The sequence below is a fragment of the Juglans regia genome, chromosome 14 (genome assembly GCF_001411555.2).
Source record: "Juglans regia cultivar Chandler chromosome 14, Walnut 2.0, whole genome shotgun sequence".
Classification (NCBI taxonomy): Eukaryota; Viridiplantae; Streptophyta; class Magnoliopsida; order Fagales; family Juglandaceae; genus Juglans; species Juglans regia.
Window position 1 is genome coordinate 18,045,782 of NC_049914.1, and position 13,421 is coordinate 18,059,202.

Genomic DNA, 13,421 nt, shown 5'->3' on the forward strand with positions numbered 1-13,421 from the left:
ATATATTTTTATATATAATTTATTCATATATCGACTATCCTGAAATGGTATTGGTACCGAAATATTTCGTTCTAGTGCCTTGATCGGTACGGCTTCCGGTACGGTATTCAAAACATTAGTATTTATTTCTAAACTACACTACCAAGATTTGATGAATTCATGAACTAAAATTGAACTTTAACTTTCGTTACTTCATTCAACATCTTAAGCATGCAATTCATGGCCAATAAATTGTAAGAATGAAAATCAAAATCAGTCAATTGCAATTAATAAAGGGTATTCAATACAACCATACTCAAATCATATCCAAAATTCAATGACTACATCCTAGCCCTAGAATAAGAAAACTAGCAAATCATAACTAATAAAATAATCTAATTATTTCTCAAACATAAATTTGAATTCAACATCTTTAATAACAATTCAACAACTAAAAATTAGAGAATGAGAAAAAGAACTTTGTAATTGCATAAATTGTGAGATTCATTATTCCTTTCGGAATTACGGCTCTTCCTTCAATCCTCTTCCCTCAATTTCATACCAATGATATGCTTATATAGGGTAGAAAAGAAACCTTAATGCTTTCATGATTCCCCCTAAACAAAATCGCCTAACTTTTAGGATTTATCTTCGCAGCCACGTACGTACTTCATGATTTCGAATTTCGAAATTCTTCTTTGAGACAAAGTTGTAGCCCTTTAAGATATATTTCCAACTCATCAAAAATCGCATCAATCGGATGTATGAGTAGGATGTTATGGTCAAAAGACTAAAGTATGTCCAGGCTATCTCCTAGTGCGTTTCGGATTTGGATTTCTTGTGGATTCCTTCTATGGTTTCTTTTTTTTTTTCTTGATCCAAATTACTCTCAAACCCTCTAGAAATTTTGCTTTTTAGAACCCTACTTCCATATCTGGAAGCCATCCAATCCATCCAAAATCGATACCCTTTTCAAATTTTAAAACAAAAGATTTCTCCCAAATCTGCTACGGAAAATCTAGAATTCTTGTTTGCCCGAATTCCAGATAGATTTATAGCATCAAAACCACACAGTTTGGAGTTGCGTCCTTCACAAAAGTTTTAGATCTCATTCTCAAATTTTGAACGCACCTAGGCTTGCTTTATTCTAAATTCTAGAACTTCAGATATAGGCTGAAAACTGAAATATGGTCTGGGCTGCAGTAAACTTCTGGACAGATTCAAACGTCTACATTTTTGCTAAGTTTTTAACTTCAAAACGGAATAAATGGGTTTGGACTCTTCATAAAAGTTTTAGGTCTACGTCTTAGCTTTCCATTAACCAAAACAACACCTAAAACCGAGGTTCTTAGCTCCAGTTAGAACCTAAAAAGAAAACAATGTTCTGGTTTGATTAGACCAAACCAACTAGGATTTGCTCTCTAGGCCTAGCCCAATTTCTGCCTCTTCACATCATTCTAATTTCAACCTAATTCAATAATTAAACACTTGAAAAAAATCAAGAATTTTCAAGAATTAACTAAACGTAAAAGACACCTAAAATTCTAGAAAAACGAGCTAAGAAACATACAAAACACTCTGAATCAAAACAATTAGGACTAAGAAAATGTGTGAAATAAATTCGCACATCAGCATAAAATCCAGATGCAAATATCCAAACATATATGGGGTAGAAACCCGAATATCCAATTAGAGGACTTATAAGTTATAATTGGATATCAAGATTTAATTTTGATTGCCATTGGGTTGTATCATAGAAAAAACCTTAAAACAGATGAGGTGAACCCTCCAATGAGAGAAACACACAAGCAGTCTCATATACTTACCGTAGACCTTCAAACTGCAGCATAAAACTAATGTTTCCATGTAACACCCAAGCCCAACACCAAGCCTAAACTAATCGTCGGTTCTATAAATATTTTCTATTGGATGAATAGATATAGTCCACTTGGTATGTAACAAATAATTTTGGGCTGGAGGTCCAACACTTTATTGTGGTAGAGTATGGATTCTTTTTGAGGTTGATAATTAGGTTAAAATTATTTGATCAGGTGGAGTCTTTTTATTTAGTTATGGGATGAATCATGAGTTTGGTTATTTTAGAATTTTTGGTGAGGCCCATTAATTTTTATTAAGCACTAGACTCATAAGATTTCAGACAACCAAAGAGATTTTTGGACTGATCTAACCAGCCCAATTTATTAACTCTATACAATATCCAAGATGTGGACCAAATACTTTGAATGGGCCCAAAAAGCCCAAGCTCGTGAGAACCCAGGGATTAGTTCCACGCCCATGCATGTCTCCCATGCACGTTTCTTCCTCTCATTTTTCTATAGGGTTTCAATCACCTATATATATATATATATATACACACATAAGTTTTTATCTCAGGCACGTAGAAACTACCCAAGCCCTACCCTGCTACACCTCCCCAAGTCACCAGCCCCACGTTTTAGTGGACCCATACTCCTCTACCGTAACACCTGGACAAACCGAGAGAAAGAAACCAACCCCCGTCTAAGCCACATGTTCAACACAGCCACCGCTATACCGTAGCCCCTCCCTCCACCGTAAACAACCATCACCAAAGCCCAATGCCCCATTATGCGCCCCCAACCCCATCTCATGAACTCAACCGTAACACCACGTTGAGAACCTTCACCCCTACATGAAGTCCAGCGACCGATGTTTAGAGGCTCCAGCCACCATGTCGCAATCTCCTCCCACTGCTTAGCTTTGGTGCAACACCAAAACTCCTTCATAGCATTGCTCTGCACCACCAGACCACACTTGGCCTCCTTTGTCCTCTCTTTCACCACATCAAAATAGAGCAACCTCATTTTGCCTTGCTCTCAACCCCATTAGGTGCCACTAGCCATGACAAGGAGAGATACAATGATGCCATAGAAAACACCGACTGTTCCACCCTAGGTCCGTCATTTTCCTTTTGGTAAGCCAAGTTAAACCTTCCCCCATTGTCTCTTCGTCCCTTTTTCCCTAACTCCTTCTCTGTCTTGATCTCAGCCACCACCAGCTGCTTAATCGCCGCGACCACTGTGAGACACTCCCAGTTTGTATTGTAGTCTGTGCACCAACAAGCTGGATAACGCCCCCTCTCTACCTCTCGGTGAGCTCTCTCTCTCTCTCTCTCCCCCTCTCTCTCTCTCCATTCTCTCTCTTTCTACATGATTCTCTCTCCCTCATAGAGCACTACTGTCGTGCTCCACCGTCAACCCAGCCTGCCACCACTTCGCTGCTCGCTACCTCTTCCTCTTGGTGAGTCTCCGTCGCACAACCCCTGGGTCTCTCTAGTGAATATTTGTCTTTTACAATCTAAAAGTGACTTTTGCATTTTACGTAAAGCACAATCTAGCGAATATTCGCTGTTCTGCATTCTGAAATCTGTAAATGCTCATGTTTATATACAAGTATATGTTCTCTGCTTACTGAGTTGTTGATAAATCACCCCTTACTTTCACAATATTTTTCAGATAATTTTGACGACTTAGCTGGAAATCAAGAGTAGGAAGTGTTAGCAAGGTTTGATGATCGTAGAAGAATAAGTGTCGAAGGGTACAAGTATTTATTGGAATCTTATTTATTAGGTTTATTATTTTATGTTATTTTGGTATTTTGAGTCATAGATATTTTCGAGTCTTTGTAGAGATTTTAATTTATTTCGTTGAGGTATTTGTTTTTAGTGTCGTGGTGAAGGAACATTTATATTTGGTTTGAATAAAAGAATTTATATTTTTTTAGAGAATTTGGAGTAAATAAATAGGTTATGGGAGATGGTTTTAGGTTACAAGAGCTAACTCTCTAGACCTCTGGAAATGGGGTGTTATAGGAGGTATTAGAGATAGGTTTGAGATTTTGCAGACCTTCTTGGTTGAGTTTTGGAGATCTGAGGTGTTAAATTTTGTAGATTTTAAGAAATGATTGTCATGACCTTTGGGGTTTTAGTTCTGGTAGGCTTATTTTGTGGACTATAAGAAATAATGTTTATAAGATTTAAGGTCTAGATTCTTTTTTGAAGGTGTACGTAAGCTTAATCGAAAGCCGAGTTTGAGGTTATACAGAAATTAGGATATGAAGTTTTAGATTTCAGGGGACTTTAGGAAATAATTTCAGATTTGATGTTTAGAAATCTGCAGATGGCAAGAGCTAATTCTTATGATATTTGAGGTCTTAGAATCTGCACGCATTAAGGATTGTGTTTTATGAAAATTGAGGTTTTAGATTTGGCAGATGTTAAGAATTGAATTCGTGACTTTTGAGGTTTAGACTCTAAAAACGTATGAAAATTTAAAGCGATGTTAGGTTTACGATAATAGATGGTAAGAAGGGCTTTATGAGTTGATTAAAGATATGGTTAGGAATGGGTAAAATATATATATATATATATATATATATTGAACCTGTTTTAAATATTTATCTAGTATATATATTTTGTTTTCTTTTTTTAGAACGTTTAACCAAGTTTAAGCTCACAGGATGGAGTCTCGTCGCTGAGTTTGAAATCTTGAGGATTTGAACAAAACCAACAATGAGGGAGGCTACGCATTCAAGCAATTTAATCGTACCCATAGTCCCACATTTGATGGAATAGGCGATTCAAACGCAGAAGAGGATTGGATTCAAGACATGGAAGAGATATTTAGTGTCCTAGAGTGCACAAATCAACAGAATTTCTTTGACCGTTTCTTCCCTAAAGCGGACAGGAAGCTAGAGCACGAGAGTTCACCAACTTAGTTTAGCAGTGATCTAAAAATTCTGATCCATACTTGCTATTTAAACATGCCAGCAGTCCTACTATATATCTCTACATATACATGTACATACCACACGTACAGAGGAAAATTTAAACTTAAAGTTCTTTTGGGTCTTGGGACGCACATCTAAATCACCACTGCCTTTGGATGGTAAAATATTGATCACCAGTTCCAATACACAACAATGGCATAAAAGTCAGGTCAAAAAATGCAGGCATGGTTAAGATTTTAAGTTATTAAAATCACATCTTCATTAAATGTACTTTCAATTGCCAAACAGAAACAAATTTTGTTGCTTATTGTGTGTTGGGCAGCTTAAAACACTCTACAAAATGACTGCTCCATCACTAGGAAAATTGTCTCATTTTTCCTTCTTTACTTGGTGGAGATGAATGTGGTTTAGATTCAATTGTGTTGAAGAAATTCATATATTGCATGCATGTCAGTAATACTCCCAATGGTTGAATGTCGTTTTTCATAAGCTTTTTTGATGGAATTTGATGGATATTTATTTTTAATACCTTACTGTTCACATGGCCATGAACAACCTCTCAAGCAGTACCACCTTGCTATCGTTTCTCAAATCTGAAATTCCTGCCTTGCCTTTACAAGAACCCTATCATGTATATATAACAACAGTAAGTTCACTAATTTGGTGATTTTACATATTTAGTTCTATCTATATTTCACCATATCTTGCTATTGCACTAGAACAATATTTGTGCTTTAACACAATTCTACAAATGAAAGCATTATGTATGCCTAAAAACCTCTTCACAAGGTAGTAGGGGTATAATTGAAATTCAAAGTTGCCCAATTTAGCTACCACCCATAGGATTAAATACCAACTTAATGTCAATATATGAGTCGTTGCTTTTAGCATGCAGTAGGTAAATCGCTAAATTTTTTCTAGTTAAACCTCCCAACAACCACCCCAAGTAAAGATTGCAATTGGAAAACATTACAAACAAATTTTTAGTGGCAGTTTTGAATCTGTCAATATCCTATCAATATCCAGCAATGTCCCTTTGATTGATGAGAATTAGTTAAATTTGTTTGCAATGTTAAAACTGTCTATGGCAGTTTTAACATTGCAAACAGATTTACATAGTACAATATTTGCATTCTATCAAACCACCAAACATGCCCATGTAACAGTTGTCACTTTAATGTTAATAAAATTGAAAGGTCACTGAATCTGTCATAGATGACCTCTCCAAACAGCATCAAATAATTTAAAAGCATGCAGTCAATATAGAGCAAGAAGCCAATTTACGTCCTCTGTAGCAAGATCAGAATATAATTAATCCCTTTTCAAAAGTATTACTATATTATCAGCATCCCCAACACTTCTTCATCAAAAGTGTAGCAAAAGTGTAGGTCAAAATACAAATTTAGTAACTGTTGGCATGCAAAAATGCCTAAGGAACTACAGTCTGAGTCTCTCTCTGAGACTCTAATTCCGTCTCCATTTCTGACATTCTCATACTTACACATTACTCACAAACTCGCATATGCTCCCTCATAGTCTTGAAACCACCTTCAATCTCTTCAAGCCGATTTTGGTAATACTCTGCATTTTTCCTATTTAACACTAGACAGTGAACTTGCCATACACTAAACAGTTAAAAACATCATGAATCAACCAGGTAGTTATGTATAAACATGGATCTACTCACATAATTGTCTTCTGTAGTTGGGGTGTGATAAATCTCCTCTTTTTATTCGACCAATGCACATCTTTGTAGAAATCAATTAGATTATTGTCCTTCTACATGAACATATGGGCATACCAACCACATTAGAACTATGTTGGGCAAATAAATTTAATTTATAGAACCACAACATCCAGGACATTATATAATCTCAATACCTTTATTTCCATTAGTACAACAAACGAAATCCTTCCACTTGTGTGGTTGACCCTTTGCTTACGCCTATTTTCTTTGTTTTGGCTGGACATTTTATGCAATAAAACAGAAAATTGTGGACTTTTTTGAACCATAGGTCAATTGCTAACAACAACAATTAATGGAACTTTCGTTATTGCTAAGGATGTGGGGAATATTATAGAAAAACAGTTTCATTTTCTTATTTAAATAGCCATTGACCTTTTGACATGTGAATCCTACAAATAAAATAGCCATGTATGCTTACCTGGAAGTCATCACTTGCCCACCGATTGCATAACCATTCCTAAACTGGCTTCTCTACCAACGCACCTCCATTAGCTACTCCCTCCTCATGTGATGCATAACTCAAGTATTTTTTGTGTAGCTTGTAATGAAACACGTTATATGCACGAGATTGCTAACTTGTGACTGTCCAACGATGATTTTTCTTGGTCCAATCCAAGACAAAGTCAGCCTATGATCAATGTCATTGTGTTAAAAACCCATGGGCCATTATATATACAGAAAACTAATTCCAAAGATTGTGTTAGAAACCCAATGCATGTACTAAAACTAATGATGTAACACATTTATGTTAACATCTCAGCCTTGAATATTGGTTTTAGTCTTGCTAAGATTATGTGAAATAACTCATGCAAGCAAAAATGATCAACAAGCTTACATTGTGTCACATGATCTAACAATGTGCAAATTGTTTTTACAAGCTAATATATATTTAGATTAGCTTGTAAGATTTAGACTGTGTTTTAAGATGCAGTGCATTGTTAAAAATTCAATCCCCAGGAATATTGGATTCACTCTTGCTAAGATTATGTGAAATAACTCATGCAAGGAAAGTTCATCAACAAGCTAACATTGTGTCACGAGTACTAATTTTATGTATTTTGTGTTTTACAAGCTAATCTATATTTATAATAGCTTGTAAAATTCATAGTTTGTGTTTTAAAATTTACTGCACTATTTATAATTCAATCCCCATGGATATTGGATTTACTCTTGCTAAGATTATGTGAAATAACTCATGCAAGCAAAAATCATCAACAAACTAACATTGTGTCACGAGTACTAACAACATGCATATTGTGTTTTACAAGCTAATATATATTTAGATTTTTAACAACTTATTCAACTAGTACTAAAAAATGTATATCAATAATTCAAGATGGAAGGCCATACTTGAACACATTCAATAAGTTCCTCTTTCTCATTTTCGTCCACGACACTCCAGCTAACATGTCTCATTTCTGCATAGTGCTTCATGATCCACATCACTCTTGTTATGTTGACTGTTCTGTTGTTGAATGATGGGCCTATCTTGCCATCTTTTATCTCAAGTAGTATCTTCCCATACTTTCGCATCCTCTCAAACTCTATCCCCTTCACTACAGCCCTACCACATGTACTAGTGTTTGGTACTAACCCAGTAACACAAATAGTAAGACCACCGTGTATAAATCCTATCACAAGGTGTTTATGAATAGGAAATAGGATGTGGAAAAGATGGGAACTTACCCTCAACTGTTGTATTCACCTCTACATTAGTACAGGGTGGAAAAGATGAAGGTACTTCATTTGGAGGTTGAGTGGAGTCATTAGAGTCCACGATAGCTTCATCTCTCAAAGTCCAGGCTGCTGGTTCAAGCTGTGGGTGTCGTTCTATTGGAGGCAAAACCTGTCTCCCTGGTCTAGTAGCTATTCCTCGGCCTCTCCCTCTCTTTGATTGAATCATTAGAACTGCATGCACATAATTTGGTTCTTCCAATAAGCTCATATAAACTCTTAACACTGAAGTTGTGAGGTTGAATAGTAGTATACCATAGTTTAAGAACAATACTTTAACAACATCGTACTAGTTTAAACATTGTTGGAAATGTATTATCTGAAGTTATGGAAAACCATAAAACCATAAAAAGGCCTACCAAGTTGATGTTGTTGACAGAATGGTTAACCTGGAGAATATACACCCCAGGATAATTTCTGATGGAGGAGCAAGAGGTGTGCAGTAGAAATATTCAGCATTACAAGTAAGAGGGCATCTTTCTCCTTATGACTTTCATTAATTGCATCAAATACTCAAGTATTCTCTCCTAGCTTAAACCTTCTCCCACGCAAGTGCAGTTGGTTCTATCTGGGAAAGCATGGTTATGATGTTACTTTGGGATCTGGTGTACCTATACTGACTCCAATACTTGACAGCAACATGGTCATTTATACTAATTGTTGTAACCAGTCTAAAAAGCCCTTGTTAAAGCCTTGTTGTAGAACACTTGGCAGTTGTGGGGAGTACACGTGTATGCAAACGTTTTATATTCTATATAATGATATAAAAATGTGAATGACATGATTTTTGTATTGATAACCGTGTATCAGTTGTCAAAGGGGCTTTGTATACCCTTTTAATTTGCAACATGTGTAACATATTCATGTATTAAATTAACCTACTCAAACAAAGGTTGTATAATCATATTAAATGACTAATTAGTAAAGGAATTCCTATTTACTAATAATGCTCCTAAAATCTAAATAAAAGCCTATTTAATTGCTTGATTATTAAATTCAATTGTATTGTATTTGAATTCAAAATTCCTGACTAATCATTTAGAATATAGGGACAAAATTGGTAAGAAAAATGTGGGGATCAAATCATGAAATTTAGATTCTGAGAGATATTTCGAAAAATACAAGCTAATATATATTTGTATTTGTTGGGCAGCTTTTACCACTCAAGATCCATATGAACATTCATACTTTACCAATATATATATATATATATATATATATATATATATTTAAATCACAAAAGTTCTTTGGGAAAATACTTACAGTGCTATAATATAATTTTCAAATGATCATGGAGGTGATAGAAGTGGCGGCACAAAAATGTAACAATGCAAAATGCACTATGGCCGGGGGTCTCAAAATGGAAGATTTTGAACGAAGACTTGAGATTACAAGGGAAGGGCTTAGGGATGTCGGTGAAGCTAATGGTGGTGGTGGTTGGTCGTGGGTGGTGGCGTAGAGGGCGGTTGGAGTCCAAAAAGCCCAAAATGGGAATGGAGTCAGATGGACTTCACCGGTGGCAGATCGGAGCTGAGGATGGGTGGGTTAGGTAGCTGGAGGGTAGCTAATGATGTGGTGAAGAAATAGTGGCCAATGGCGGCGCGACGGCGGTGTGCGAACACAAGAGGTACCGCGGCTTGAAGCAGTGCGTGGAGGAGAATGGTGGTGCGAGAGGGGCTAGGAACGGAGGGGGGGTGGTTGCCGGCCGGAGAGGCAGAGAATGGGAGGGGCGGTGATGACCACGACAGCGCACAACGGCAGTGAGTGGAGGACGACACAACGGACGGGGGAGAGAAAGGAAAATTGCACTGGAGAGAAGAAAGAGAGAGGAGAAAAGAAATGAGGAGAAAAGAAAAGAAGAAGAAAAGAAAAAGAGGAAAAGGAAAAAGGAAAAAGTGAGGGAAAGAAATGAGGTCCAATCCTCACATCTTGGGTCACAAAAATGATCAAACGAAAAAGATTTCAAAATAGCAAGTTAAATAAAATAATTTAAACGTAGTGATTAAATGAAAATAAAATAATTAAATCCAACAATAAACTAATTTAAAATAAAGAGAAATTTAAATGCATAACAATAATTAATATTAAGAAAGCATATCAAAATAATTTTCACAAATTAAAAATCATAAAATTAAACCAACGAAAAATTCGATAAACTTAAAACAAGAGAACCTAATATTTAAATTAATAAAAATAATCCTTCAATTAAAAATACACTAAAATACGGGGTGTTACGGAGATATGGAGTAATTAGTTGGAGATATTTTTTATATTGTTCAAGAGAAAATATTGAATAGGTAAGGGATTTTTATCATCAACTTGGGATAATTGAGATTCTATAACAAGGAAGAATAAATTGTATGAAATTTGCTAGGTGAAGTCAAATGGAATGTAAAAACATATATTACACATTTTAAAGAAAAAAAATTTCCTTACGTAACGCGTGCATGCTCTGCTAGGGTTTCCCTTGTGTGGCACTGATCCTTCGGTTGTGGTGATTTGCGACCCTCCGGTTATGGTATCGGCTGGCTGGAGCAGAGTACTCCGGCAGGGCCCCTCTGGTGGGGCTGGAGCTTTTGGCCGGTAAATATACTGAGGCTTGTGAGCGTAGATCATTCGTGGAAGCTTTGCAGCGGCCTATTCCACCTCCAACATTCAAACTCCCAGTCTGGCGCCCTGAGGTAATCAATGGTGAATCAAGGGCTGCCGAAGACTTAAAATATGCTTTGGTTCTCAAATTCCTGAACACTAGACCATCCATTGATGTGTTGCGGAAACATATTATTAAATCATGGGGGTTTAGTGAGATGCCTATGATAAGTTTTATGGATGATTTTCACGTCCTCTTGCACTTAGCGAATGAGAAAGACTATCTCCATGCATGGGCTCGTGAAGGGCGGGTGGTGGCTGGTGTGCAATTCAGGTTGTTTAGTTGGATGGTGGGGTTTGATGTTAAAAAGGAACCTTCCATTGCTCCCCAATGGATATTTTTACCAGGTCTCCCATTGCACCTGTATCGGTTGGATTGCCTTCAAAGTTTTGCTACTAGGTTTGGTAAATTCTTGGGCACAGATAATGCGACAATTTACAGAACTCAGGCCACATGGGCGTGGTTGTGCATTGAAGCGGATCTTAGGGATGATTAGATTGCAGGCTTTCCTGTGAGGATTGGCAACTCAAATTAGATTTGGCAGCCGGTTGTATCTGAGAAACTAGGATTTTACTGCAACAAGTGCTTTAGACAAGGCCATACCGAGGTGGTCTGTAGAAATAGGCAAAGTGCTAAATGTGGTAATGACGTGAGTAGGAAGGGGAAAGTGGGTGGAAATAAATATGATGAAAAAGTATGGAAGGAAGTGGGACGGAAGAATCCGGTGCTTGAGACTATGCATGAGGAAGCTAATAAGGTTGATAAATCTCAGGATAAGGTTGAGTCTTGCAAGGCTGGGGGCAGTACAGAGGAAAGCGAGAAAGCAGTAGTGAGTCAGTCGACCCAGATGGATTGCAGGGACAGGGGGAGAACTTGTGAAAGTGGGGAGGGGGTTTCATTTCCTCCAACGATTCTAGTTTGTACCAGTCAAGACAATGATAACTGTGTTCTGCATGATGATGAGGTGCTTGTCAGGTTGACAGTTCAGCCACTCGTAGATACGTGCCAGATTCATAACAATGTTGAAGATGAGGTGCTTGCTTGGTTGACAGTCCAGCCACTCATAAATACTTGCCAGATACATAACAATGTTGAAGATGAGGTGCTCGTTGAAGACATTACGCATGAAGAGGAAGAGGAAGAGATGTTGGGAAAAGTTGATGGGATTCTTTGTCAAAACAGGTATGAAGCTCTATCAGAGGTGGAGTCATTATCGGTGGTTGATGCTAATAAAGATTATAACTCAGAACTCGGTGACTCGCTGATAATGGAGAAAGAACTATTGAGCCGAGGAGATCTAAGAGGGCTAACGCCCTTCCTCCCAAACTTTGTTGATGTTTGGTAATATTGCAATTTGGAATGTTCGTGGGTTGGGCACTTCCAAGAGAAGGCTACGTAGCTTGATAAACAAGATGAATATTTCGATCTTGGCGATATCTGAGCCTTTTCAGGCAATTGTGAAAATTAATAAATGGGCGCTTCGTATTGGGTTTCACAAGTTAGCTTCCAATATGGAAGTGGGAGGCAAAATCTGGCTTTGTTGGAGAGAGGAGGTAGAGATAGATTTGGTACCCGTGACTAACCAATCCTTTATAGGTTCGTTCTCTTGTAATGGGGAGGCTATCATGGTTTCTTTCATTTATGCCAAATGTTCGATGATTGAGCGTCGTGAGTTATGGGATCATCTGAGTAGTATAACTTGCTCGGGTATTCCTTGGATTATTATGGGAGATTTTAACATTATTCCTATGGACGCTGAACGAAGGGGTGGGAATCCAAGATCCCGGTTGCCTATGAGTGAATTTAATAATTGCATTGATAATTGTGGTTTGTTAGAATGGAACCTTTTTGGTACTCAATTCTCTTGGTGTAGTGGGCAACATGGTCTAGCTCGCAGCTGGGCTAAGCTTGATCGTATTCTTGTTAATAATACTTTTACAGTCAGGTGTGGAGGTGCTGAGGCCAGGCTTCTTAACCGTAGTACGTCTGATCACTCGCCCCTTGTTCTCCAATTGACACCTTCCCTCCAATGGTATGGTTCGGCTCCCTTTCATTTTCAGAATATGTGGTTATTGCATGAGGATTTTCTCAGGGTGGCTCGGGAGGCTTGGAGTGTGGAGTCACCGGGTGCCAATAAGCTGATTATTCTAGCTGGGAAGATTAAAAAGATGAAAGTCATTCTCCATGCTTGGAACAAAAACATATTTGGCAGGGTGGATTTTTGTATCCTAGATAGATATTGAAGAGTGGATTGAGATTCTTGAGGAAAGCCCTCAAAATGGCTTTTCTAATCAGTTAGATTCTGATTTGTTGCCGTCCAAGATTGAGTTGGATTCCTGGATGCAGAAGGAACATGTTCGGCTTACTCAACAGGCTAAGAAATAGTGGATTAAGGAGGGTGAACGGAATTCAAAATTTTTTCATGCTGTTATTGCTCAAAAACGTAGGAACTCGAGTGTCAAGTCCATGCGTATTTCTGAAGATGTCAATCTTTCTTCTCTGGAACAAGTTCATGAGGGGGCAGTGAAGCATTTTGAGGATTTT